The 25,098-nt window shown below is 42.6% G+C and overlaps 1 protein-coding gene and 1 pseudogene across 1 annotated transcript in view; one reads left to right on the plus strand and one right to left on the minus strand.

Annotated features, from left to right (window-relative positions):
- Positions 1-25,098, plus strand: part of PIN4 (peptidylprolyl cis/trans isomerase, NIMA-interacting 4) — a 1,195,450-nt gene that overhangs the window by 862,409 nt on the left and 307,943 nt on the right. The gene's annotated exons all lie outside the window — the stretch shown is intronic.
- On the minus strand, positions 10,572-11,438 carry LOC136154520 (putative elongation factor 1-alpha-like 3; annotated as a pseudogene).

The raw sequence follows: 25,098 nt of genomic DNA on the forward strand, positions 1-25,098 counted from the left end.
ACACCACACCACACCACACTGGGGGATTATTTATGTTAATAGAATGATGGTGGTAATCCAATGGAAAAGGAAGCAACATCTGCTGTACCCTTTACCTGTTGCTCCCTGAGGCAGTTCCACAGACCTCTGGGGACACACCTCAGAGTGCTCTGAAAACCACAGATCTCGTGCAAAATTTGGAGTCTAATGGTGGGCCTTTCAAGCACAGAATAATAAGAGGGTGGGCCTCATTGAGGTCCCCATCAAATCATATTAGTCTTCCATTTTCTTACAGTATGGGGAAAGCTGCATCTCACTGAGATCCCCCCCTCCCCCAGTGTGCGGTCCTCAGTTTCCCAAGGCAGGGAGTTCAATCATTCAATGGAGAGCACACTCTTTTTCTTTTTTAAATTAATTAATTTATTTTAATTGGAGGAGAATTACTTCACAATATTGTGATGCTTTTCTGCCATACAGCAACATGAATTGGCCACAGGTTTACATGTGTCCCCTCCATCCTGAAGCCCCCTCCCACCTCCCTGAGAGCACACTCTTGAGGACCACAACCACAAAAGGCTGGCCCATCCTCCCTGTGCCAAGCATAAAGAGGGACTCTCTTTTTCTGTGACTCCGGTGTGAGGAAATGTACTGACATCCTGCCAGTGGGGGCCAAGGTGGGATTTACTTATATCCACAACCCTGCCAGTCGATTTTGTTCTTCACTGCCCATCCTCAGACACTCCTGGTCTCAACCACAGACAAAAGACAGGCAGACAGAGAAACTGCCCCTACTCACTTGTTGGATTTTAAATGTGTGCTGGAAGTAGTGGACAAGGGAGTGGAGGGAAGTGACATGACTTGAGATATGTTTTACACAGGACAGATAGTCTTAGGTGGACCAGGGTGGAGGGACAAAGAGGGGCCAAGGCTGATACCCAGGTCTCCAGCTTGAGTGACCTGTGCCCTGGGGTTGCCATTCACCAAAGTTAGGGATCACAAGTGAGAGGCGGAAGACATCAGGTCTAGACTTAGACTCTTACTAAAATTCACAGAGCTGATGGGATGGTGGAAAGCTTCCTAAATATGCTTGCAATGACAGAGGAAATCAACAAAATTCCATGCCACTTGGGAGTGGATACATATGCTGTTTCACTTCTTTATATTTCTACATACATGATAATGCACATAATAAGTGTGTTATGTTTTGGTGTATGGTGTGAGGGTGGGGTTCAAACTCAGTGGTAACACTACCAGGCATATGATCACCAGTGGGCATCTAATAATGAAGAATTGTAACAGTTACCATCCATTGCAATGGACTAAAAGCAGCTCCGTTTCTTCTGCCATTGACTGAACTGGGTTGGACTCGTACCACTCTCAGTGCTTTCTAATATCTCCCAGTGCTGTTGGATTTACCTCGTCAGTATCCACAGCATTCCTGAAGGGTTGACAGGGACTTCGGGGTGGGGGTGGGGTGGGGAAGGATGAGTCCAGGGACTTACTGGAACAACAGCTTCTGTCTCACAGAGAGGCTGCAAGGATTAAGTGGGATGCCCTTTCCACAGGGCAGCTGGTGTTGAACCAGGCCCAGAGCCAACAGAGCAGTTTCTTTGAGGTCAGTCACTTTGGGCAGGCTCTGGATCGCATTTGTACTCTCATTCCCCGTCCCCAACCTGTCCCAGCAGCCATCTGCCTGAAAATCATGAATACACGCAACAGCTGAGAGCTTACAGTGAGGAGAGCTATGGGTTGCCGAAACGATTGCTGGAGATATAACACATCTCCTTCCCTTTTAACCCAGCTAAGGTCAAAGATCTCCCCCCAACCCAACTCTGTGAAATGAGGGCCAGAACTATCATTTTGGTTTTAGAGAAGTGACCAGGAGAGAATCAGTTACTTAGCCAAAGTCACAGTCAGGGATGGGTCTGGTCCTGGCCCCCATATCTCCTTCTGTTCAGCAGGCCTGTTATCATGTCCCATTCTTCTGAGATACCTTGTCTCGGGGGTTTAAGTAGGCATGCCCCTCTACGGGTAAAAGGCTCTAGTCTTGCTGTGTGCTTTATTCCTTCTATGCCTGGGAGGAGGCAGATGTGAAGGGGCTTTAGTGTTGCCCAACTCATGACACAGCTTTTGATTCTTGCACACACGTAGGTGAGGATCTCAGGTTGGCATCAGGGAGCAAATCACTGCACCTTCTCAAGGACTTGTTTTCAGTTATTGACAACTGGGGTGAGTCTTACCAACCTTGCGTGGCTGTGGTGAGGACTAAATAAAGCAGCCAGTATGTATACCCCAAATGAAAAGCCATGTGAGAAGACACAGGAAACAAAATGAAAAGAGAAGTGAGAGGCTGGGAGTAAACACATTCTTCAGTTATAACACACTAAAGAATCATAGTTACATTATACAGAGAACTCTGATGAAACAACTCAAGAAACACATACCCACAAGCAAATGACAAAAGGAAAGTTAGCAGAGAACCTGAACAAGTTGTTTACAGACATACAGATGTCAGTATGAAAGAAATAGGAGCTCAACACCACAAGAAATAATGGAAACAAAATAACAATGGGGTTACACTATTCAAACTGCAAATTGGTAAAAATTAATGATATCAAAAGGGCAACATACACTGATGTTGGGTGTGTGAATTGGTGCAGATTGTTTGAAGAGCACTTTAGCAGGGACTGATCAACAGTAATCTCTTGGTCCTACTATGCATCTCCACATTTTCCTTCTTCCTCCTGCCACAGACGAGAAATAGAAACAGACTGGGACAACTGATGCTCCCTAGACCAGAGCCCTAGGGGCTCAGGTGTCACGGCCATAAGACCCATCGCAGTGTTCTACAAAACCTATTTCAAGCCCCGGACACACCCTTGTGCATCCTCAAGGTCTGGACCTTGCGAGGGTCCCAAGGGCTGATCCTGAGCCTTACCGGAGCGAGCAAGCAGCCTGACTTCCAAGAATTACGGCCAAAGTTCTTCAGGTCTCAGAAACACCAGTTTCTAGATTGGTGCTTCCCTCAACTGCCCTACCTTGGCTTCCACTACCTCGGGGAAGAGAAATCTGGAGTTTGATTGTGCATCCCCAGCAGAGCTGTGGCTTTAACTCTCTGCAAATTCAAGGACAGTTTCAGGGATTTGGCAGTGCCTTCTCGTTTACAAACTGAGTTTCTCGATACAAGGATAGGTCTGGTGAAGGGAAGTACAATAGATAACTACCTGGATTTGAATAAAATAAACAATGTGCAAGTTAGTCTTTCTATAAGTCTTCAGGCTTATGTATTCATATATAGAGTAACAAAAAAAAAAAAAAAAATGGGGGCCATCACTCTCAGTTAGTCATGTAAGCATCTGTGTTAAAGTGGAATGGTGGGACTGGAAGTCTGATTAGAGTGGGTTTAAGGGAGAGTGAGGGAGAAGAAAGGGAAACAATGATAGTAGTCAATGAGGCATCTCAGTATCAGAGGAGTGCGGAGAATGTATCAACTACTTGAACACAGTGTATTTCTCTCCAGGGAGAATGTATCAACTACTTGAACACAGTGTATTTCTCTCCAGGGTAGGGTAGTGGAAATCCAGGCCAGGGACGCAGGGATGGGATTTCAAGGAGGGGACAGGCCCTTAGCCTCTTTCCACCCAGCAAAATGATGAAAAGCTCTGTTGGCCTCTGACAATAAGCCCTTTCAGACATGACATGCCCATTGCACGTCACAGACAATGTGAACTCCACTGGCATCCAACCTGGTGACTGTGAGTTCTCTCCAGCACCCCAGATCATCAGCTCCAGAAAGACTGGGATCTAGGTCTCTAGAGTTCACTGTTGTATCCCCAGTGCCTAGAAGTGACCCTGGTGTGCACGCAGTAGGCCCTCAACAAACGCTTGCTAAAAGAAGGAATGATTGTTAGTGCTGGCCAGGATGTTTTTTCTCTCTTTTCTAGGACAGGACTGGCTCAGCTAAAGGCACTGAGCCCTTCACGTGTTTTGTCAGCACCATGGAGAATCCATCCAAACCTAGGCACAAGTTTACCTAGGGAGCCTGCTAGAGGAGCCAGTTCCAGAGAGCCCTGGCCTGTTTTACCAAGTCCTTCAGGTGAGAGGCGCAGAGCCAGCCTCTGCCTCTCTCACTGCTCACAACCAGGCCAACATGCTTCCCCTTCCTGCTTGGCCCAGAGAGCCCCCAGGCCAGGCCTGCCTTCCCCCAGGGTTCCCAAGGGTTCAGCTGTCATTCTGCTTTCCTTTGTAGGGGAGGATATCAGACACTGGGAAGCTGAGACCTCAGGACACAGAGACACTTGCCCCATCTCCCCAGTTTCTCTGTCACTGGGCTTAAAATGAACGTGGCACTCTTGATTCTTTTGGCTCCATGATATTTATTGTCCCTTTCTACATCGATATCCACCTCCTGTGGTTATGGCTTGCCTCTGTTGGTGGGGGGACGGGGGGACATGTTGGAGGAGGGAGCTAGCCCATTACTTAGCCGTAAGAGTCAGTACTCCTGTACCTAGAGCAGAACTGCTTATTTCTCAGTCACTGCTGGGATAGGAATGTGTTTGATGGACAGTAATCGTTCTACTAGTTTCAAACATTTCAAAAAGGGCCACTGTTGGGTGTGACTGAGTGATAGCCATTGGGGTGGGGGTGGGGGGCGTGGTGGGACCCCAAGGATCATGAGTAAATGCACAGGGTGGCTGGGATAAAAGGATAGAAGATGTCACAGAACTCAAGACTTTTAGAGGCATTAGAGCCACTGATCCCAAAGACCCCCACCCCACCCTTAGAAAGAATCCCTCCAGCACATGATCTCATCTATAACCTCGGGTTGTTGATCACACAATATGACGCCATGTCCTTTTGTAAGCTGCTCTTGGTATGTACTGCAGGAAAACAGCAGTAGGGGAAGAGCTGTGTTTGGTGAGTGCTTCCCAGAACTGAGAAAAGCCTGGGCTCTTCAGGGACTATTCTGCTCCTGGCTTAGTCTCTGCTAGGGAAGTCCAGCCCTAAGGCTTCCATACTCCCATGGCCTAAGAGAACCATTTGCTTCCTTGGAAACTCCCGAGTCCTCCAGGCCCCTTCGACTTGCTGTGCTTGGCTCTGAGCCACATCAAGGAAATGTGGGATGCAGGGGCTCTGAGAGTTTCTCCTCAGCTATTTTCCACTTTTGGGAGTATTTTCTATTATAATATTTCAAATCTGCAGAAAAATAGAGAGACTAGTACAACGGCTACCACCCCTATTTAATAATATTTTCCCATAAGCACTTTAGAACTCTCTCTAGTTTTGAATTAAATATCTTGAACACACATCCCTGACTCATACTCACTCATGTCTTCCCTGAAGTAGGTCCCCCTCCCGGGTGTTTGAATAACCCTATGTCTTTATGCAGCTTCACAGCCGTTCTGCATCTTCTATGCGTGACTCCCTATCGCCTTGGAAATGGTCCCCTGATGCCTCCTGGTGAACTTGGAAGACTCTACAACCCTGAATCTGAAGTCAGAGGGTAAAAACAAGAACATCTCAGCAGCTTTTACAGATAATCCAGGACTCAGCCCTCTCCCATCCATAAATTTCTTCTCTTGAATTAGGCCCTATCTCAGTGGTAGAGCTGAGCTCTTCATTTGTTTTACCAAGAGAGGCCAAGAGCACCAACCTGAGTCCCAGCCTTGCTCAAGTGATAGAAGTGTTCCATTCACACAGAGGGCTGGTCCCTTGTCAGCTGCTATCACACCCCCTGGGCTCAGTGACCAGGCACGACTGATGGGGATGGGGAGGAAGGCAAGACTATGCAGATCTGAGTCCTGGTGAGACTCATCCAATGGGTCTACTGGAAGCCGGCTAGGATCACCAGACCACACAGCACTCTACAAGGTGACCCATCAAACATTTTCCACATCAAAGCTGCTGATACCTGCAGGGGCTCACTAGACTGAGCTGGATACAGAGAGCAAGTGTGGTAAACAGCCTTCTAAAATGGCTTTGCAGACCCTTGCATCCTGGCACTCCTGCCCCTGTATAATCCTTCCCTTTGAGTGTGGACTAGGCTTAGTAACTTGCTCCTAATCAACAGAATTTGGCAAAAGTGATGACATGTTATTTCTGAGGTTAGATTATACCAAGACTGTGACTTCTGTCTTGCTGGCACTCATTCTCTGTCTCTCTCTCTCTCTCTGGTTCAGGTTGCACTTTGCATTCTTGCTCTGATGGAGTGGACCACGTAGCAAGGATCTGATGATAGTCTCTGGCCAACGACAGACCAGAGAGGAGCTGAGGCCCCCAGTCCAATAACGCACAAGGACCTGGATCCTACCAATAGCCACATGAGTGAGCTTGGAGGTCGACCCTCCCCCAGTCACACCCTCAGGTGAGACCACAGTTGAACTAATACCTTGACTATGGCCTTGTGAGAGATGGAAAAAGAGGACCTGGTTAAATCATACCTAGGTCCCTGCTGCACAAACGCTGGAGAAAATAACAGTATCATTTTAGGCCACCACATTTGGGGGTAACTTGTTATGCAGTAGTCAGTAATAATGAAGAGAGCAGGAACCTCTAGGGGCTGGGGGCAGGAGACAGAGGCCTGACCCAGCCTGGGAGAGCTTCTCAGGGGCCAGGGTGGTGAAGGATGTGGCCACACCTTGGGGACTTGTCCCGCTTTGGCACTAATCATCTGTGTCACCTTGGGCAAATCACTTGAAGTCTCTGGCTCAGTTTTGCTCTTCTGTAACACTTAACTGATACTCAACTTACAAGGCTGTTGGAAAGACAACTGCCAGTTTATTGGTAACTCACATGACAGGATGTCTGATACATACTAGGCCCTCCGTGAATGGCAGCCGTGAGTATTAACATAGTTGATTTGGGACCCTGCATCCACCTCACAGAAGCTCCCCAGTGATCCTGGAGGGTCCAGTACTCAAAAAACCAATCCAGGGAAAAGTATCTCCCTATCAAGTAGTACAAAAGCATTTGTTCTCCAGGAAGGGAGGCTTATCTGAACAGATACTTTTATAAAACTTCTGATGTGAGGGAGGCAGGCCCAGTTGGATGCAATTCTGAAACAATATCCCTTATACAAAGGGACAAATATTCTCATTATTCCCTCCCTCCCTCATTCCATTCCTTTTTCTCAGTTGCCCGTTTTCAAGGTCCTGTCTTTGCAATTCTGCCTCTTTTCCCTGATGTCATGTCTCCTAAACATGCAAAACTTCCTTATGTTTTCCTTGTTGTAGTCTGGATAAACTCATATCAACACTCATTAAGCACTGGTCTCTGGCTCCCTCAGGCCACAGAGGAAAGTCCCTGGTCACTGGCTTCTGTGGAACAGCTGAGGTGGGAATCACCTTGACATTCCCATTATTCCCTCGAGATGGTGCATTTAGAGGGCCCCATTTATACAGGATAGACATCTGTACAGGACAGCAGCTCAAGACACATTCCAGACCAGTGGAGTGAAGACTTCTTTCTGGATCCCCCATACCCCAAATGAGATGATTTGGTAAGAGCCCCTTTTCATCCAGGATTTTGTCTCTCATCCCCCAGACCTTCCACCTGAACATCTGAACTCTGCTTTTCTCCTACAGCCTCATCTCTCTCTACAGTATGTCTCAAATTTGCCTTCAGTCACCCTCCCCATTCACACACACACACACACACACACACACACACACACACACACACTCACACACACACACACACACACACACACATTCAATCCTGCCCTGTCTCAAGGCCTTTGCACTTACAGCTCTCCTCTGAAACCACTATTTCCCTGTTTGATCTTCCACTTGTCCTTCTAGTCTTTGACATTCCTACCTCTGTAAGGAACCCTTTCTTGCTCCCAGATCACCCCAGCCCTTGGTCACCTGTCCCCTCTCTGCTGTGCACACAAACATGCCAGGGGCTTTTCTCCATCACAGCATTTTGCACAACTGAACTGTCACCTCTGGTAAGTTAATTTGCATGACTGTCCCACCCAGACTCTCACCTCTGGGCAGGAAGTATGCTTTATTGGTTCTGGAACACCCAGGCTACAGTCCGTTGGGTCACAAAGAGTCAGACACGACTTAGCGACTGAGCACCCACGCATGTATCTCTGATCTAGGACAATGGTGAGCAGTATCCTTTTATTTCTTCCAGCAGGGAGTCCAAAGCCTCCCACCCAACAGGAGTTGCATGTTTTCCAAGTCTGAGCTGAGAGAAGTCTTCCTGGAGGTGCCAAAGGCTTTCCTGATATGAATCTGGTCTGGCCAAATATAGGTAGGGCAAGTGGTGTGAGGCCACAAGGGATACAGAGATGAGTGTCAATGCCACCACAGATGACAGATCTCAGGCCCAAGGGGCAAGGTGCTGAGGCTTCCTCTCTCCCTCTTTCATTTCAGGAGAGTTTTTGAAAGGGGACTTCCTGGCTGTGATGCTGCCACTTGCCAACTGATCCAGTGGACAGACAGGGGCATAACGTGGCAAGCAGCACTAGGAATTCTAGTGCCCTGATTTATTTTAACCTACTATATGTGTTCCCTCTTTAGCTCATCCAGCATTTAAGGTGATTGCTTTAAATTTGTCGTCAAGTAAGATTTAAGCATGGATTTTTCATGGTGAGTTACCGGATATTTTTGTTATTCCCTGGAATGGGCCAGGTATCCCTGTATCTTCATATGCTTTGTTATCTTTTAGTGAGAATTTAGGAGGCTGCCTCCTGATCACGGCTCACTCTGCTGGGAAGGCGGCTATGCAAGTGTAAGACAAAATGCCATAGACTTTCCTATCATCCTTAGTGGAATCTTTTTTGAGGAGGTTTACGTTGCTGTTGTAACTCTTTGGTTTTGGAGTACTTATCGAGATACTTTGGTCTGTGTATTGTTGCTTACTTTATATTTCTATATGGAAGCGATGGCCTAGATTTTCCTAGTCCTGTCCTCTTGTTGACATCAGTCTTTCAGGGACATCTCATTTCAAGAGCCCTATTTAAATCCATTTGCTTTTTCACTGCAAGTAGTTTTGAATAAGAGACGAGCTGTTTCATGAGGTTTATACTGACTTCTTGGAAATGATATAGTGATCTTTTCTGATGGATCAACAAATAGTTCAGAAGTCATCCAAATGCTATCTTCTTTACAAAATGCAAAGCATAGTTCTCAGCAGATGTACACTTCTCACATGTATGGTTCTCTCCATTGTCTCATTGTACTGCCACCTTAAACTCTCTAGCTGAAGCATAACACTCTCTGACCAACCTGGCATGGATCTTAAAGGGCTTTATGAAGGTACCATTTTTTACGTCTAGAGAGCTAAATATTTTCTTTTCTCGATAGCACTTTCCTCTAATATCTTTTTTATTTTTTAGCTCCTAGCATCTTTTATTCTTACTAGATTCTAGATACAATTAATTCTAGCAGGGCAGTGCTCAATTTTGTTTAAGCCTCACGTTTGAGATTAATTACTTAAATATTGTAAATGGAATGCACATTCTCAAAACTGGGAAACTAAAACTTGACGTAACTGATTTACTCAATATTTACATAACCATAAAAGATTTTATACGCAACATGAGCTTTCCTGTTATAAAATTTGACCTTCTTACAAACTTGCTTTCATATAAAACATAGTAACTCTTTGCTCATCTATGCTAACCTATGAATTGTCACACCAACACTTTTTAAGATGTACTTAAACAGATGAGTTCTCCTTATACAAGGTTAAGAAACCTGAAGCTCCAACCCAGAAATATAAAAGTCTTTTGTTTCACCAGAGGTAGATTATGGGCAAATCTTACCTAAGTAGCACTATAGGAAGTTACAGTGTTGACCAAAGGGAGACTCAAGTTTTTCAACCATTGTTTTAGTGGGTCTCAAAGTCTGTGACAGATTTTTGGTCCAATTGTTTCTACTGAAAAGTATTGATTTTAAAAACTAATTACTTAAAACTGCCACACACAAAGCGCATGGTCCACAAAACATTCACCTCTCCTTCTGAAGGTTTTATGATGCATTGTTATAATCAGCCAGTTTTTTACATTAACCTCACATGGCCAATTGAGGCAAACAGTACTGAGACCATTCTTCCACCACTAAGACTGGGTTGGCAGGTGTTAGTGATAATATTGATCTAATCTTCTGAGCTTGTCTGGCAGACTTGGTGACCTTGTAAGCTCCAGCTGCCCTCTTGTTCACTGCTTTGATGACATCCACAGCAATCACCTGTCTCATTGTCACGAACAGCATAATGGCCCAGAGGAGGATAGTGAGAGCAGCTCTCAACAGGTGGGCTTGCCAGGACCCATGTCAATGATTGGCGGCATCAAGAATTTGGGGTCATCTTCAGAATGACGATCAGTCTTCTCGTTCAGCTCAGCAAAATTGCAAGCAATGTGAGCTGTTTGACAGTCCAGCACAGGTGCATATCCAGCACTGATTTGGGATGGATGGTTCAAGATAACCACCTGAAATGTGAAGCCAACTTCTTCCATCAGTGGGTCATTTTTGCTGTCACCAGCCACATTGCCGTGACGAACATCTTTGACAGACACGTTCTTGACACTGAAGCCCACATTGTCCCCAGGAAGACCTTTACTCAGTGCTTCACGGTGCATTTCAATAGACTTCAGTTGTTACGCTGACTGGAGCAAAGGTGACCTGACAACCACGCCAGGTTTGAGGACACCAATCTCCACTTGATCCACAGTGACAGTATCAGTGCCACCAATTTTGTAGATGTCCTGGGGGAATCAAACACAAGAGTTTGTCAGGTGAGTTGGTGGCAGGATGCAATCCAGAGCTTCAAGCAGTGTGGTTCCCCTGGCATTGCCATCTTTACTGGTGACTTTCCATCCCTTGAATCAAGGCATGCTAGCACTTGGCTCTAGCATCTTGTCACCATTCCAGTCAGAAACTGGCACAAGTGCTACTGTGTCAGAGTTGTAGCCACTTTTCTTAATGTAGGTGCTGACTTCCTCAACAATTTCCTCATTTCTCTTCCGGCTGTAGGGTGGCTCAGTGGAATCTCTCTTGTTAGCTCCAACAATTAGTTGTTTCACATTCAGAGTGTAAGCCAGAAGGGCATGCTTGTGGATCTGCCCGTTCTTGGAGACACCTGCTTCAAATTCACCCACCAGCAGCAATCATCAGAACAGCACAGTCCGCCTGGGACGTGCCTGTAATCATGTTTTTGATGAAGTCTCTGTGTCCTGGAGCATCAGTGATGGTCACATAGCCCTTAACTGGTCTTGAATCCCCACAAGGAAATATCAATGGTGATACCACACTCATGTTCAGCTTTCAGTTTGTCCAAGACCCAGGCATACTTGAAGGAGCCCTTTCCCATCTCAGCAGCCTCCTTCCCAAACTTTTCAATGGTTCTCTTGTCGATCCCACCACATTTGTAGATCAAATGGCCAGTAGTGGTAGACTTTCCACGTGCCTGATGACAGCAATGTTGATGTGGGTCTTCTCCTTTCCCATTTTTGCTTAGGTTTAGCGGTGGTTTTCACAACACCTGTGTCCTGGTGGCAAAATTGTTGTGAGAAAGCTATCTTTTAATCTTAATGATTTATTTTGTTTATGGCTTCCCTCTCTCTCCACTAAGATTTAAGCTCAATGAGGGCAGTGGTTTGTGTCTGTCTTGTTTTGTGCTCTACTCAAATGGTTAGAAGAATGCCTAAAACACAGAAGACCTCAAAAGGTATCTGCTGTACTGAGCTGGGCTGATACATACTGACACCTGAGGCTATCCTCAATTAAGGATTCACCACTGATCCCTTCGCCTGGATGCTCCAAAAGGCCAATGTTCAAGAGTGCCAACTTTGCTGTATTTATTAACTTCATCCCCACAGAAATCCTAAGACGCTGGTAGTTTTGTTATCCATATTTTGGAGATGTAGAAACAGAAGAGTGGAGGAATAAGTAACTAGCCGATCTACACCGCTAGTGAGTGGCAGACCCTGGTATTTCAGCATGGGCACCTCAGCTCTAGCCTTTGTGCATCTTAACACTACACTGCAGCTTCCCTGGTGGCTCGGTCAGTATAGAGTCTGCCTGCAGTGCAGGAGATCTGGGTTTGAACCCTGGGTTGGGAAGATCCCCTGGAGAAGGGAATGGCAACCCACTTCAGTATTCTTGCCTGGAGAATCCCACGGGCAGAGGAGCGTGGCAGGCTACAGTCCATGGGGTCACAAAGAGTCAGACATGACTGAGCGACTAAACCTACCTACCAAAACACTACACTGTACTGCCCCTCTGGAAATACACCAATGGCTAATCCTAAAGGAGACCTTCCTTGGTGGCTCAGTGGTAAAGAATCCACCTGCCAACGCAGGAGACAATGGGCAGAGGAGCCTGGCAGGCTACAGTCCATGGAGTCGCAAAACAGCCAGACACAACTTAGGGACTAAAACACAGCAACAATCCTAAATCCTAAAGAAATCTTCAAGTGGTCAGTTAGGTTACCTGGATGGAAATATCAGAATCCATGAGTTAACTGCCTTTCAAATGACAAAATACTGAATCCATTTCTGTTAAAAATAAATTTAAGTGAGAAGAATACTCTTTGTTTTAGGCATCTTGACAACATCAGAAGTCAAGAAAGAAAAAAATACTAGCTCTTTCCTTGGAGAGCCTCAGAGTCTATTGCCAGTCCCCAACTACATCACCTTTCCTCTGACCATAGTGTGTCATGCACACATGTGTGACTTCCACCCAACACCACTTCTGGCCGATGGTGACAATGGAGGCCCCACATGTCTCTGTGGACTGAGACATATATTTAGTTGCTATAGGACCCATATGCCCTTCAGAAAGAACATCTTAAAGAAAAGTGCATCTTTCTAAATTCCGTATATATGTGTTAGTATACTGTAATGTTCTTTATCTTTCTGGCTCACCTCACTCTGTATAATGGGCTCCAGTTTCATCCATCTTATTAGAACTGATTCAAATGAATTCACCAGCCCAGGTGGGAGGCATGAGTCAAGTGCTCGGGCCTGTTGGGCTGGGAAGATCCAGAGGAATCGGGTGGAGAGGGAGGTGGGATGGGAGACCGGGATGGGGAATTCGTGTAACTCTATGGCTGATTCACATCAATGTATAACAAAACCCACTGAAAAATAAAAAAATTAAAAAAAAAAAAAAAAGAAAAGTGCATCAAACATGCATGCAGAAAATACCTTAGATAATTCTTGGCTCAGGCATTGCCTAGTTCTGGATAAATTTGGGCAAACTGCTTCATCATCACATACCTCAGCTTCCTCATTAGGAGAATGCAAAGTGAAGTGAAGTTGCTCAGTTGTGTCCGACTCTTTGCAACCCCCATGGACTGTAGCCTACCAGGCTCCTCAGTCCATGAAATTTTCCAGGCAAGAGTACTGGAGTGGGTTGCCATTTCCTGTTCCAGGGGATCTTCCTGACCTAGGGATCGAACCCGGGTCTCCCGTGTTGCAGGCAGAGGCTTTACCATCTGAGCCACCAGGGAAGCCCTAAACCCAGTAGACTGGGTTCTTATGAGGAGTAATTGAGGTCATGAAGGAAAAAGAGATCACACAGTGCCTGAAACCTTGTAGGTACCTAATATAGAACTGGTGGTTTGAAATAATAATGTCAGAGTAGATGGAATCTATTTCCTCCACTCAATATCACGTAATGTGCTTTACTCTTTCTTTTCAAACTTATGCAATATATAACCAAAGTTTGGGGACCTGCTGCTGACTTAACCTGTAAATAGTTTGGGTGCATACTTACATCTACAGATGAACCCTGATTTTACAAGAGAGTTGGGGCAGGCTGTCTGGGTCTGGCTTCCTTTTATCTGGGAGAAAACGAAATAATGTTCTACGTAGTCATTCTGACTGTCATGTAACTGCCTTGAGAGGAGAGCTGGGACATAAGGAATTCAGAAAGCTGATCAAGTTGTGGATTTATCCAAAACATGTATACCTTGGGCTTCACTTTAGTGCCTGCCAGAGGGACAGGTATAATGTTAGCATACGTTCATTTTGTTTCTTGTGCTTATATTTTCAAGTTCTTGCTTTGCTAACTCTGATATTTAGTTCAGACAAAAGCTATGTCTTTGTGAGATGTACAAGACAGGACTGGAAGCAATGATATTTCCTGAAGGGTTGCTATGTGCCAGACATTTTACACAGCAATATCTTGAAAAGAAACAGAGATTGCAATAACCAGGAGGTCCATTATAGGGGGACTTGTCACTCTGTATTTGTTGACCATTGGTATAGTTTTGAGCCATGGCTGATTCATGTCAATGTATGGCAAAAACCACTACAATAATGTAAAGTAATTAGCCTCCAACTAATAAAAATAAATGAAAAAATAAACAATTTGTGCATAACAAAAATAAAATAAAATAAATAAAGAATGGGAATATATGAGCTCCTGTGCATGTCTATGATTTTCTGGAGAGAAAATATAGATATTCCTAATTCAGACTCATCTGATACGGAATGATCAATGGCTATTGAGTATAGGAATACTTGATTGTTACAGTCACAACAGAATGAGAATATACATGTTAAACGAAACAGAAGATATTATATATATATTGTTTGTGATACTAGCTCCAAGAATCTATCACCTATATAGAGAGCTGATCATTAAAAATTCATATTATCATGGGATTTAATTCCATTGGGAAAGCTGCTGAGGGACAATTAGTATGAATGAAATACCAAGAAGTGTTTTTAACAGTTCATTTGTGATAACCAGGAATTGAGATCTGTATTAGGGATCTCCAGAGAAATAGAACCAATACTGTCTCTCTCTCTGTCTTTATAGATATAGATATAGATATAGATATAGATATACAGATATAAATAGATATCAGACATAGATAGATATAGGTATCAGTTCAGTTCAGTCGCTCAGTCCTGTCTGACTCTTTGTGACCCCATGAACCACAGCACGCCAGGCCTCCCTGTCCATCAACAACTCCAGGAGTCTACCCAAACTCATGTCCATTGAGTCGGTGATGCCATCCAACCATCTCTTCCTCTGTCGTCCCCTTCTCTTCCTGCCTTCAATCTTTCCCAGCATCAGGGTCTTTTCCAATGAGTCAGCTCTTTGCATCAGGTGGCCAAAATACTGGCGTTTCAGCTTCAACATCAGTCCTTCCAATGAACACCCAGGATGTATCTCCTTTAGGATGGACTGGTTGGATCTCCTTGCAGTCCAAGGGACTCTCAAGAGTCTTCTCCAACACCACAGTTCAAAAGTGTCGATTCTTCTGTGGTCAACTTTCTTTATAGTCCAACTCTCACATTCATACATGACTACTGGAGAAACCATAGCTTTGACTAGACGGACCTTTGTTGACAAAGTAATGTCTCTGCTTTTTAATATGCTGTCTAGGTTGGTCAGAACTTTCCTTCCAAGGAGTAAGTGTCTTTTAATTTCATGACTGCAATCACCATCTGCAGTTATTTTGGAGCCCCCCAAAATAAATAGGCAGATATAAATATGTATCTATCTATACAGATTGATTAAATTGATTGACACATGCATGGTGGTGGTTTGTCATGTATAACTCTTTGCGACCCCATGGACTATAGTCTACCAGGCCCATCTGTCCATGAGATTTCCCAGGCAAGGATACTGGAGTGTTGCCACTTCCCTCTCCAGGGGATCTTCCCTCTCCAGGGATTGAACCTGAGTCTTCTGCATTCCAGGCAGATCCTTTAACAACTGAGAAGCTCTGATATACACACATACAGATATACATTTATATACATATATATATAGTGGTTTAGTTATTAAGTCGTGTCCAACTCTTACGACCCTTGGACTAATAGCCTGCCAGGCTCCTCTGTCCATGGGATTCTCCAGGCAAGAATACTGGTGTGCGTTGCCATTCCCTTCTCCAGGGGATCATCCCAACCCAGGAATTGAACCCAGGTCTCCTGCACTGCAGGCAGATTCTTTACTGATTGAGCTACAAGGTTCTGTGAAGGTATCTGTTAGAGAGATTAATGTTTAAATCAGTAGACTTTGAGTAAAGTACAGTACCTTCCATAGTGTGTGCCTCATCCGATCAGCTGAAGGCTCTAATACGAAGAAGACTGACCTCCCTGGGGAAGATGGAATTCTGCCAGGAGACCGACTGCCTTTGAACTCAAACTGCAACTCTTCCTCAGGTCTCCAACCTGCCAGCCTGCCCTACAAATTTTGAACTTGCTGGCCTCATAATCACATACGTCAGTGCCTTGAAATCAGTCAGTCATTCTACAAATAGATATCGATTATATATGTAATATATATATATTGATATTATATATCACAATATATTGATATATATCAATATATAATACATATTGATATGTAGTACATATTCATATTGATTATATATATAACATATACATTGATGTTATATATAGTACATAATGATATAGATTATATATTGATAGTGATTATATATAATATATTGATATTATATCATATATAGATGTGTATTATATATTGATATTACTTATATATACTGATATATTATATATTATATTATATACATATTGTGTATACTATATATATAATTATATATGCTATTATATATAATATATACTATTTCTATATCATATATATTGATACTGGTTATAGACACATAATATATATTGATATCCTATATATAATCAAGATCAGTATCTTCCTATATTTACATTGACATTGATTTTAAGGAACTGACTTATGCAATTATGAGGCCAGGCAAGTCCAACATTTGCAGGGTAGGCTGGCACATTGGAGACCTGAGGAAGAGGTGCAGTTTGAGTTCAGAGGCAGTCTCCTGGCAGAATTCCATCTTCCCTCGGAAGGTCAGTCTTTTTCGTATTAAAGCCTTCAGCTGATCGGATGAGGCACACACTATGGAAGGTAATCTACTTTACTCAAAGTCTACTGATTTAAACATTAATCTCTCTAAAAGATACCTTCAGAGAAACATCTAGAATACCGTTCAAACAAATATTTGGATACCATGGCCTAACCAAGTTGACACATTAAATTAACCATCCTATGGTCCTATGTATTTCATCACAGCCTATGAGAATGTTCCTTCTATTAACAATTGTTTTGGTTACAAGTGTATGCTAGGTTGGGCTGCCCTGGTAGTTCAGCTGGTAAATAATCCGCCTGCAAAGCAGGAGACCCTGGTTCAATTCCTGGGTCAGGATGTTCCCCTGTAGAAGGGATAGTCTACCCTCTCCAGTATTCTTGGGCTTCCCTGGTGGCTCAGACAGTAAAGAATCCACCTGCAGTGCAGGAGACCTAGCTGGCTACAGTCCATGAGGTTGCAAATAGTTGGACACGACTGAGCGATAAGTACATACCTTAAACATAACCTCACCAACATAGCACACCACCCCCAACCTCAGGGTGTTCTTTCTCACATTAGGATGATGTTCCCCTTCTTCAGTTGCCCTTGATAGAAATTGAAACATAGTATTTTCCAAGAAATAGTGAAGAAAACAGAGAATGACTGAACTTAACTCCCACATGCCTTGAGGGGACTTCCAGAGAATTTGTTTTAGGAATTTTCAAAATACATATTTCAGAGTGAACACATATATTACTTACTAGATAAAATTAGCAAGCCAAAAACACATGCCACAATCAGCCACTTATAAATCTGTAAATGAGTGGTAGTTCTTTACAATTTGGAGAACACAGAAGAAACCCATCTGATGTAAATGATGAACTCTCGTCATTAAAAATTCTTAGGCAGTCCTCAATATTTTGCACAATTTCACTGGTGAATTCAATCAATACATAGGAAAAATACCAAACATTCACAAACTTTATAAGAAAATAAAGGAGGGAACATATCTTTTTTAAAATAACTTTTTCTCTTATATTGGAATATAGCTGATTAACAATGTTATTCTAGTTTCAGGCAGATAGCAAAGCTACTCAGTCATAAGTACATGTGTCCATTCTCCCCCAAATGCTCCGCCCATCCAGGATGCCAGTTGTCATTGAGCAGAAGGGGGGGACGCATCTTAACTCACTTTATGAGGCCAGCATTACCTTGCTACTAAAATTCACAAAGACATTTAAAAGAAAACTACAGATCAATATTATTCATTAGCATAAATCCAAATACCTTAAAAAATACTATTGATTTTAATCTGTTACATAAAAGAGGATAACCCATCATGAGCAAGTGAAGGTTAGCTCAGAATGGAAGACTGGTTTACCACTGAAAATCAAAATTGAAACCTAGCTCTTATAAGCACTCTGTTATGAAGATAATAGAGAGCTACATGCTAAGAGAAAGATTTTGCAAAGCATATATCTGACAAAGGACTTGTATCTAGAATAGATATATATTTTTAAGTCACAAAATCAAGAGGAATAAAAACCCTCCAATTAGAAAATGGTCAGGGAATTTCCTCGTAGTCCAGTGGCTAAGACTCCATGCTCCCAATGCAGGGGGCCTGGGTTGGATCCCAGTCAGGGAACTTGATCCCACATTCTGCAACTAAAGATCCTGCATGCCTCAACTAAGACACTGCAAAGCTAAATAAATAAATATTTTTTACAATGGACAGAGGATATGAACAGACATTTCACTGAAAAGGGTACAGGAATGACAAATAAATAAATGACGAGCTGTTCAACTTCATTAGCTACTAGGGAAAAGAAAATTAAAACCACAATATCACTACACCGTTTTTTGAATAGCTAAAATAAAAAAAAAAAGTGACTGAAACAAATGCTAACAAAGATGCAGAGAAGCTAAATTAGTCATACATTGATGGTGGTAATGTAAAGTGTAGCAGTTATTCTTGGAAATATTTCAGCAGCTTCTTTAAAAAAGATGTTGTTACCATATGACCCAGCAAATGCACTCCTGGGCATTTACCCTAGATAAATGGAAGTTCGTGTTCACGCAAAAATTGGAACACATTTATTTATAGTAACTTTATTTGTAATAGCCTAAGTTGGGCACGACCAAAATGTTCTTGGTAGGTAAATGGCACAGTAAATAGGTGTGGTATATCCATACCATACTGAGAACTTTCACATGTACAAGCTGGATTTAGAAAAGACAGAGAAACCAGAGATGAAGTTGCCAACATCTGTTGGATCATAGAAAAAGCAAGGGAATTCCAAAAAAAGCGTCAATTTCTGCTTCATTGACTATGCTAGACCCTTTGACTTTCTAGATCACAACAAATTGTGGAAAACTGTTAAAGAGATGGAAATACCAGACCACCTTACCTGTTTCCTGAGAAACCTGTATGCAGGTCAAGAAGCAACAGTTAGAACTGGACATGGAACAACAGACTAGTTCCTAATTGGAAAAGAAGTGTGTCAAGACTGTATATTGTCACTCTGCTTATTTAACTTCTATGCAGATTATATCATGCAAAAGGCTGGGCTCGATGAACCTCAAGCTGGAATCAAGATTGCTGGGAGAAATATCAATAACCTCAGATATGCAGATGACACCACCCTACTGGCAGAAATTGAAGAGGAACTAAAGAACCTCTTGATGAAGGTGAAAGAGGAGAGTGAAAACACTCGTTTAAAACTCAACTTTCAAGAACAGACTTTTGGACTCTGTGGGAAAAGGTGAGGATGGTATGATTTGAGAGAATATCATTGAAACATGTATATTATCATATGTGAAATAGATCACCAGTCCAGGTTTGACACATGATACAGGGTGCAGGGGGCTGGTGCACTGGGATGACTCTCAGGATGGGATGGGGAGGGAGGTGGGAGGGGGGTTCAGGATGGGGAACACATGTACACCCATGTCTGATTCATGTCAATGTATGGCAAAAACCACTACCATATTGTAAAGAATTAGCCTCCAATTAGAATAAATAAATTATTAAAAAAGAAAAACAAACAAAAAACAAAGACCATGCTATCCGGTCCCATTACTTTATGGCAAATAGACGGGGAAAAAATGGAAGCAAAAACAGATTTTATTTTCTTGGGCTCCAAAATCACTACAGATGCTGACTAAAGCAATGAAATTAAAAGATGCTTGCTCCTTGGAAGAAAAGCTATGACAAGCCTAGACAGCATATTAAAAAGCAGAGACATCACTGTGTCGACAATGGCCCAACTAGTCAAAGTTATGGTTTTTCCAGTAACCATGTATGGATATGAAAGTTGGACCATAAAGAAGGCTGAGCACCAAAGAATTGATGCTCTCAAAATGTGGTGTTGGAGAAGACTCTTTAGGGTCCCTTGGACTGCAAGGAAATCAAACCAGTCAATCCTATAGGAAATCAGTCCTGAATATTCATTGGAAGGTCTTATGCTGAAGCTGAACCTCCAGGTACTTTGGCCACATGATATGAAGAGCTGACTCATTGGCAATGACCCTGATGCTGGGAAAGATTGGAGGCAGGAGGAGAGGGGCTGACAGAGGATGAGATGTTTGGATGGCATCATCGACTCAAGGGACATGAGTTTGAGCAAACCATTGACTCAACGGACATGAGTTTAAGAGTGAAGAATGGGGAAACCTGTCATGCTGCAGTCCATGGTGTCAAAGGGTCGGACATGACTTAGCAACTGACCAACAACAATATTTTTACACCACATTGTTTGATACCATTTATATATGATTTTCCTTTTTCTGTACAATACATTTTTTTTCCTGCTGCCTCAGATATGGGTTTTAAATCTGCTCCATTTTACTTTACCTGCCACTGTACTGATGAAGAAACTCTGGTTGGAAGATTAAAGGAAATGTCACAAGGGTGCACTACTGGAACACAGCTGAAGTGGGAATCAAACTCAAATATGTCTAACTCTAAAGTTGATACTTTGTACCACAGCGGTCTTCTGAATTGCTGGTTGATAAATAGGGAAGTAAGTCAGTGCCTGTATCACTGCTTAAATTTATAGTTAAAACCTTCAAGTAGAAATTGGAGATGAGGTTATTTTTTTTTTTATTTTTTAATATTATTTTATTAGTTGAAGGCCAATCACTTCACAACATTTCAGTGGGTTTTATCATACATTGACATGAATCAGCCATATAGTTACACGTATTCCCCATCCCGATCCCCCCTCCCACCTCCCTCTCCACCCAACTCCTCAGGGTCCTCCCAGTGCACCAGGCCCGAGCACTTGACTCATGCATCCCACCTGGGCTGGTGATCTGTTTCACCATAGATAATATACATGCTGTTCTTTTGAAACATCCCAACCTCACCTTCTCCCACAGAGTTCAAAAGTCTGTTCTGTACTTCTGTGTCTCTTTTTCTGTTTTGCATATAGGGTTATCGTTACCATCTTTCTAAATTCCGTATATATGTGTTAGTATACTGTAATGTTCTTTATCTTTCTGGCTTACTTCACTCTGTATAATGGGCTCCAGTTTCATCCATCTCATTAGAACTGATTCAAATGAATTCTTTTTAACGGCTGAGTAATATTCCATGGTGTATATGTACCACAGCTTCCTTATCCATTCATCTGCTGATGGGCATCTAGGTTGCTTCCATGTCCTGGCTATTATAAACAGTGTTGTGATGAACATTGGGGTGCACGTGTCTCTTTCAGATCTGGATTCCTCAGTGTGTATGCCCAGAAGTGGTATTGCTGGGTCATATGGCAGTTCTATTTCCAGTTTTTAAAGAAATCTCCACACTGTTTTCCATAGTGGCTGTACTAGTTTGCATTCCCACCAACAGTGTAAGAGGGTTCCCTTTTCTCCACACCCTCTCCAGCATTTACTGCTTGTAGACTTTTGGATAGCAGCCATCCTGACTGGCGTGTAATGGTACCTCATTGTGGTTTTGATTTGCATTTCTCTGATGATGAGTGATGTTTAGCATCTTTTCATGTGTTTGTTAGCCATCTGTATGTCTTCTTTGGAGAAATGTCTGTTTAGTTCTTTGGCCCATTTTTTTGATTGGGAGATGAGGTTATTTTAAAATCTGACAGCCTGGTGACCGTTGCAAAGTGGACACATAGCTTACATGAAGATTTGTACTGGAGGTTAGGCACTTAATCATTCTCTGCCTCTTAGAATGAAAAAGGAAGGAATCTTTTTACTGTCCCTTGCTGTAGCAATGCACCAATTCCCGTAAATAAGGGCCTCTCACCAGGCTGGGGCCAACGCGGATTTTAACATGTGAATCACAAAAGGATTGACTATACAGATAGAATCAGATAGCTCATCAGATAACCCTATTTTCCTCCTTCCTGCTTTCACCATTGATACTCAAAAATATGCCCTTTGCATCTCACCCTATCCTTGATTTCCCTTATGTTGGTTTAGCTCTCTATCTCATTCTAGGTTCTGAGGCACTGTTATATACTGAATGCCTGTATCCTCCCCAAATTCTTGCATTAAAGCCATAATCTCTAGTGTGATATTTTGGTTGGTGCAAATGTAATTGTGGTTTTTGCATTGTTGAAATTTGCCACTTGATATTAAAATACATTCTTAATAAACATAGTCATGTTATACATCATTTTAATGCATAGTTCTCACCTTATATTTTTGGTTAAGGACTTATTACTTGTTTGTTCTATATTTATTTTAGACAATGGAAACGATGTTAGACAAAAAGCAAATCTGAGCGATTTTCTTATTCAAAACGAGTCGTAAAGCAGCAGAGACAACTCACAACATCAACAACGCATTTGGACCAGGAATTATTAATGAATGTACAACGCAGTGGTGGTTCAAGAAATTTTGCAAAGGAGATGAGAGCCCTGAAGATCAAGAGTGTAGTGACTGGCCAACTGAAGTTGACAACAACCAACTGTGAACAATCACCAAAACTGATGCTCTTACAACTACACTAGAAATTGCTGTAGAACTCAACGTCAAACATTCAACAGTGGTTTGGCAGTTGAAGCAAATTGGAAAGGTGAAAAAGCTAAATAAGTGGGTGCCTCTTGAGCAGACTGAAAAACCAAACAAAATGTTCTTGTGAAATGTCATCTTCTTTCATTCTATGCAACTACAGCAAACCATTTCTTGATTGGATTGTGACCTGTGATGAAAAGTGGATTTTATATGAAAACCATTGATGACCAACTTAGTCGTTGGACCAAGAAGAAGCCCCAAAGCCCTTCCCAAGGCCAAATTTGCATCAAAAAAGGGGGCAGGGTCATGCTCACTGGTGGTGTGCTGCTGGTCTGATCCACTACAGCTTTCTGAATCCTGGTGAAACCATTACATCTGAGAAGTATGCTCAGCAAATCAGTGAGATGCATGAAAAACTGCATGCCTACAGCCAGCATTGGTCAACAGAAAAAGCCCATGGCCCATTTCTTTCCTATGACAGCATTCAACCACATGTTGCACAACCAAGACTTCAAAACGTGAACAAATTAGGCTATAAAATTCTGTCTCATCCACCACATTCACCTTACCTCTCTCCAACCAACTATCACTTCCTCAAACATCTTGACAACTTTTTGCAGGGAAAATGCTTCCACAACTAGGAGGATGCAGAAGATGCTTTCCAAGAGTTCATCAAATCCTGAAGCATGGTTTTATGCTACAGGAGTAAGCAAACTTATTTCTTATTGGCAAAAATGTGTTGATTGCAATGGTTCCTATTTTGATTAATAAAGATGTCTTTGAGCCTAGTTATAATGATTTAAAGTTTATGGTCCAAAAGTGCAGTTACTTTTGTGCCAACCTAATAGTATTTGGAGGTAGGGCCTTTGGGAGATAACTAATTAGACTTTTATGGAGTCATGAGGATGGAGTGTTCATGAATGTGATAGTATCCTTATAAGAAGAGGAAGATAGAAATGATCTATGTGCACACACACACACTGAAGAAACTCTATCTGAACACACATCAAAGAAGGCAGCTGTCTGAAACTGACTCACAGAGATAGAAAATAACTTATAGCTACCAAAGGATAAGTGGGGGAGGGATAAATTGGGAGTATGGGGTTAACTGATGCATACAACCACATACAAAATAGATAAACAATAAAGATTTACTATATAGCTCAGTGCAAATAGATGAGAAAACAATGGAAACAGTGAGAGACTTGATTTTCTTGGGCTCTAAAATCACTGCAGATGGTGACTAAAGCAATGAAATTAAAAGACACTTGCTCCTTGAAGAAAAGCTATGACCAACCTACACAGCAAATTAAGAAGCAGAGACATTACTTTGCCAACAAAGGTCCATCTAGTCAAAGGCATGGTCTTTCCAGTAGTCATATATGGATGTGAGAATTGGACCATAAAGAAAGCTGAGCACCAAAGAATTGATGCTTTTGAAATGTGGTGTTGGAGAAGACTCTTGAGAGTCCCTTGGACTGCAAGGAGATCCAACTAGTCAATATTAAAGGAAATCAGTCCTGAATATTCATTGGAAGGACTGATGTTGAAGCTGAAGCTCCAATACTTTGGTCACCTGATGCGAAGAATTGACTCACTGGAAAAGACCCTGATGCTGGGAAAGATGGAAGGCAGGAGGAGAAGGGAATGACAGAGGATAAGATGGTTGGATGGCATCACCAACTCGATGGACATAAGTCTGAGCAAGCTCTGGTATTTGGTGAAAGACAAAGGAAACCTGGCATGCTACAGTCCATGGGGTCGCAAAGAGTCGGATGTGACTGATTGACTGAACTGAACTGTATAGCACAAGGAACTAGATTCAATATCTTGCAATAAACTATGATTGAAAAGTATGGAAAATACATATATTCAGTTATATGTATATATATGTATATAACTGAATCATTTTTCTGTACACCTGAAGTTAACACAATAACTATATTTCAATCAATCAATCAGTCAATAAAAAAGACTGGTTGTACACAAGCCAGGAAGTAGACCATCACCAAGAACTGAAGTAAAAGGAAGAAGAATCCTAAAAACAATTCGGAGATCATCAGGGCTACTACTCCCACCACAGGCCCAGAGTGCACAGGCCTGGAGTAGAAAGCTAGCTCTACCTTAGTTTCAAGAAGCAGAATCACTACAGAGAGCTGCAGCATGGGCTAGGCTTTCATAGAGAGCAGAGAGGGCTTTGTTCTGCCTAGTTGAAGGAGTGGAGCTCCCCCAGTGAGGCATAGTTACCTCCCCACCCTGAAGGGTGGAGCATTGAATCAAACAGGATTATTCTCCTGCCTTAAGGTCTAATTATATTTGTCATGCTGGGTTTTGGACTTG

This window comes from Muntiacus reevesi, chromosome X, assembly GCF_963930625.1.
Source record: "Muntiacus reevesi chromosome X, mMunRee1.1, whole genome shotgun sequence".
Taxonomy (NCBI): Eukaryota; Metazoa; Chordata; class Mammalia; order Artiodactyla; family Cervidae; genus Muntiacus; species Muntiacus reevesi.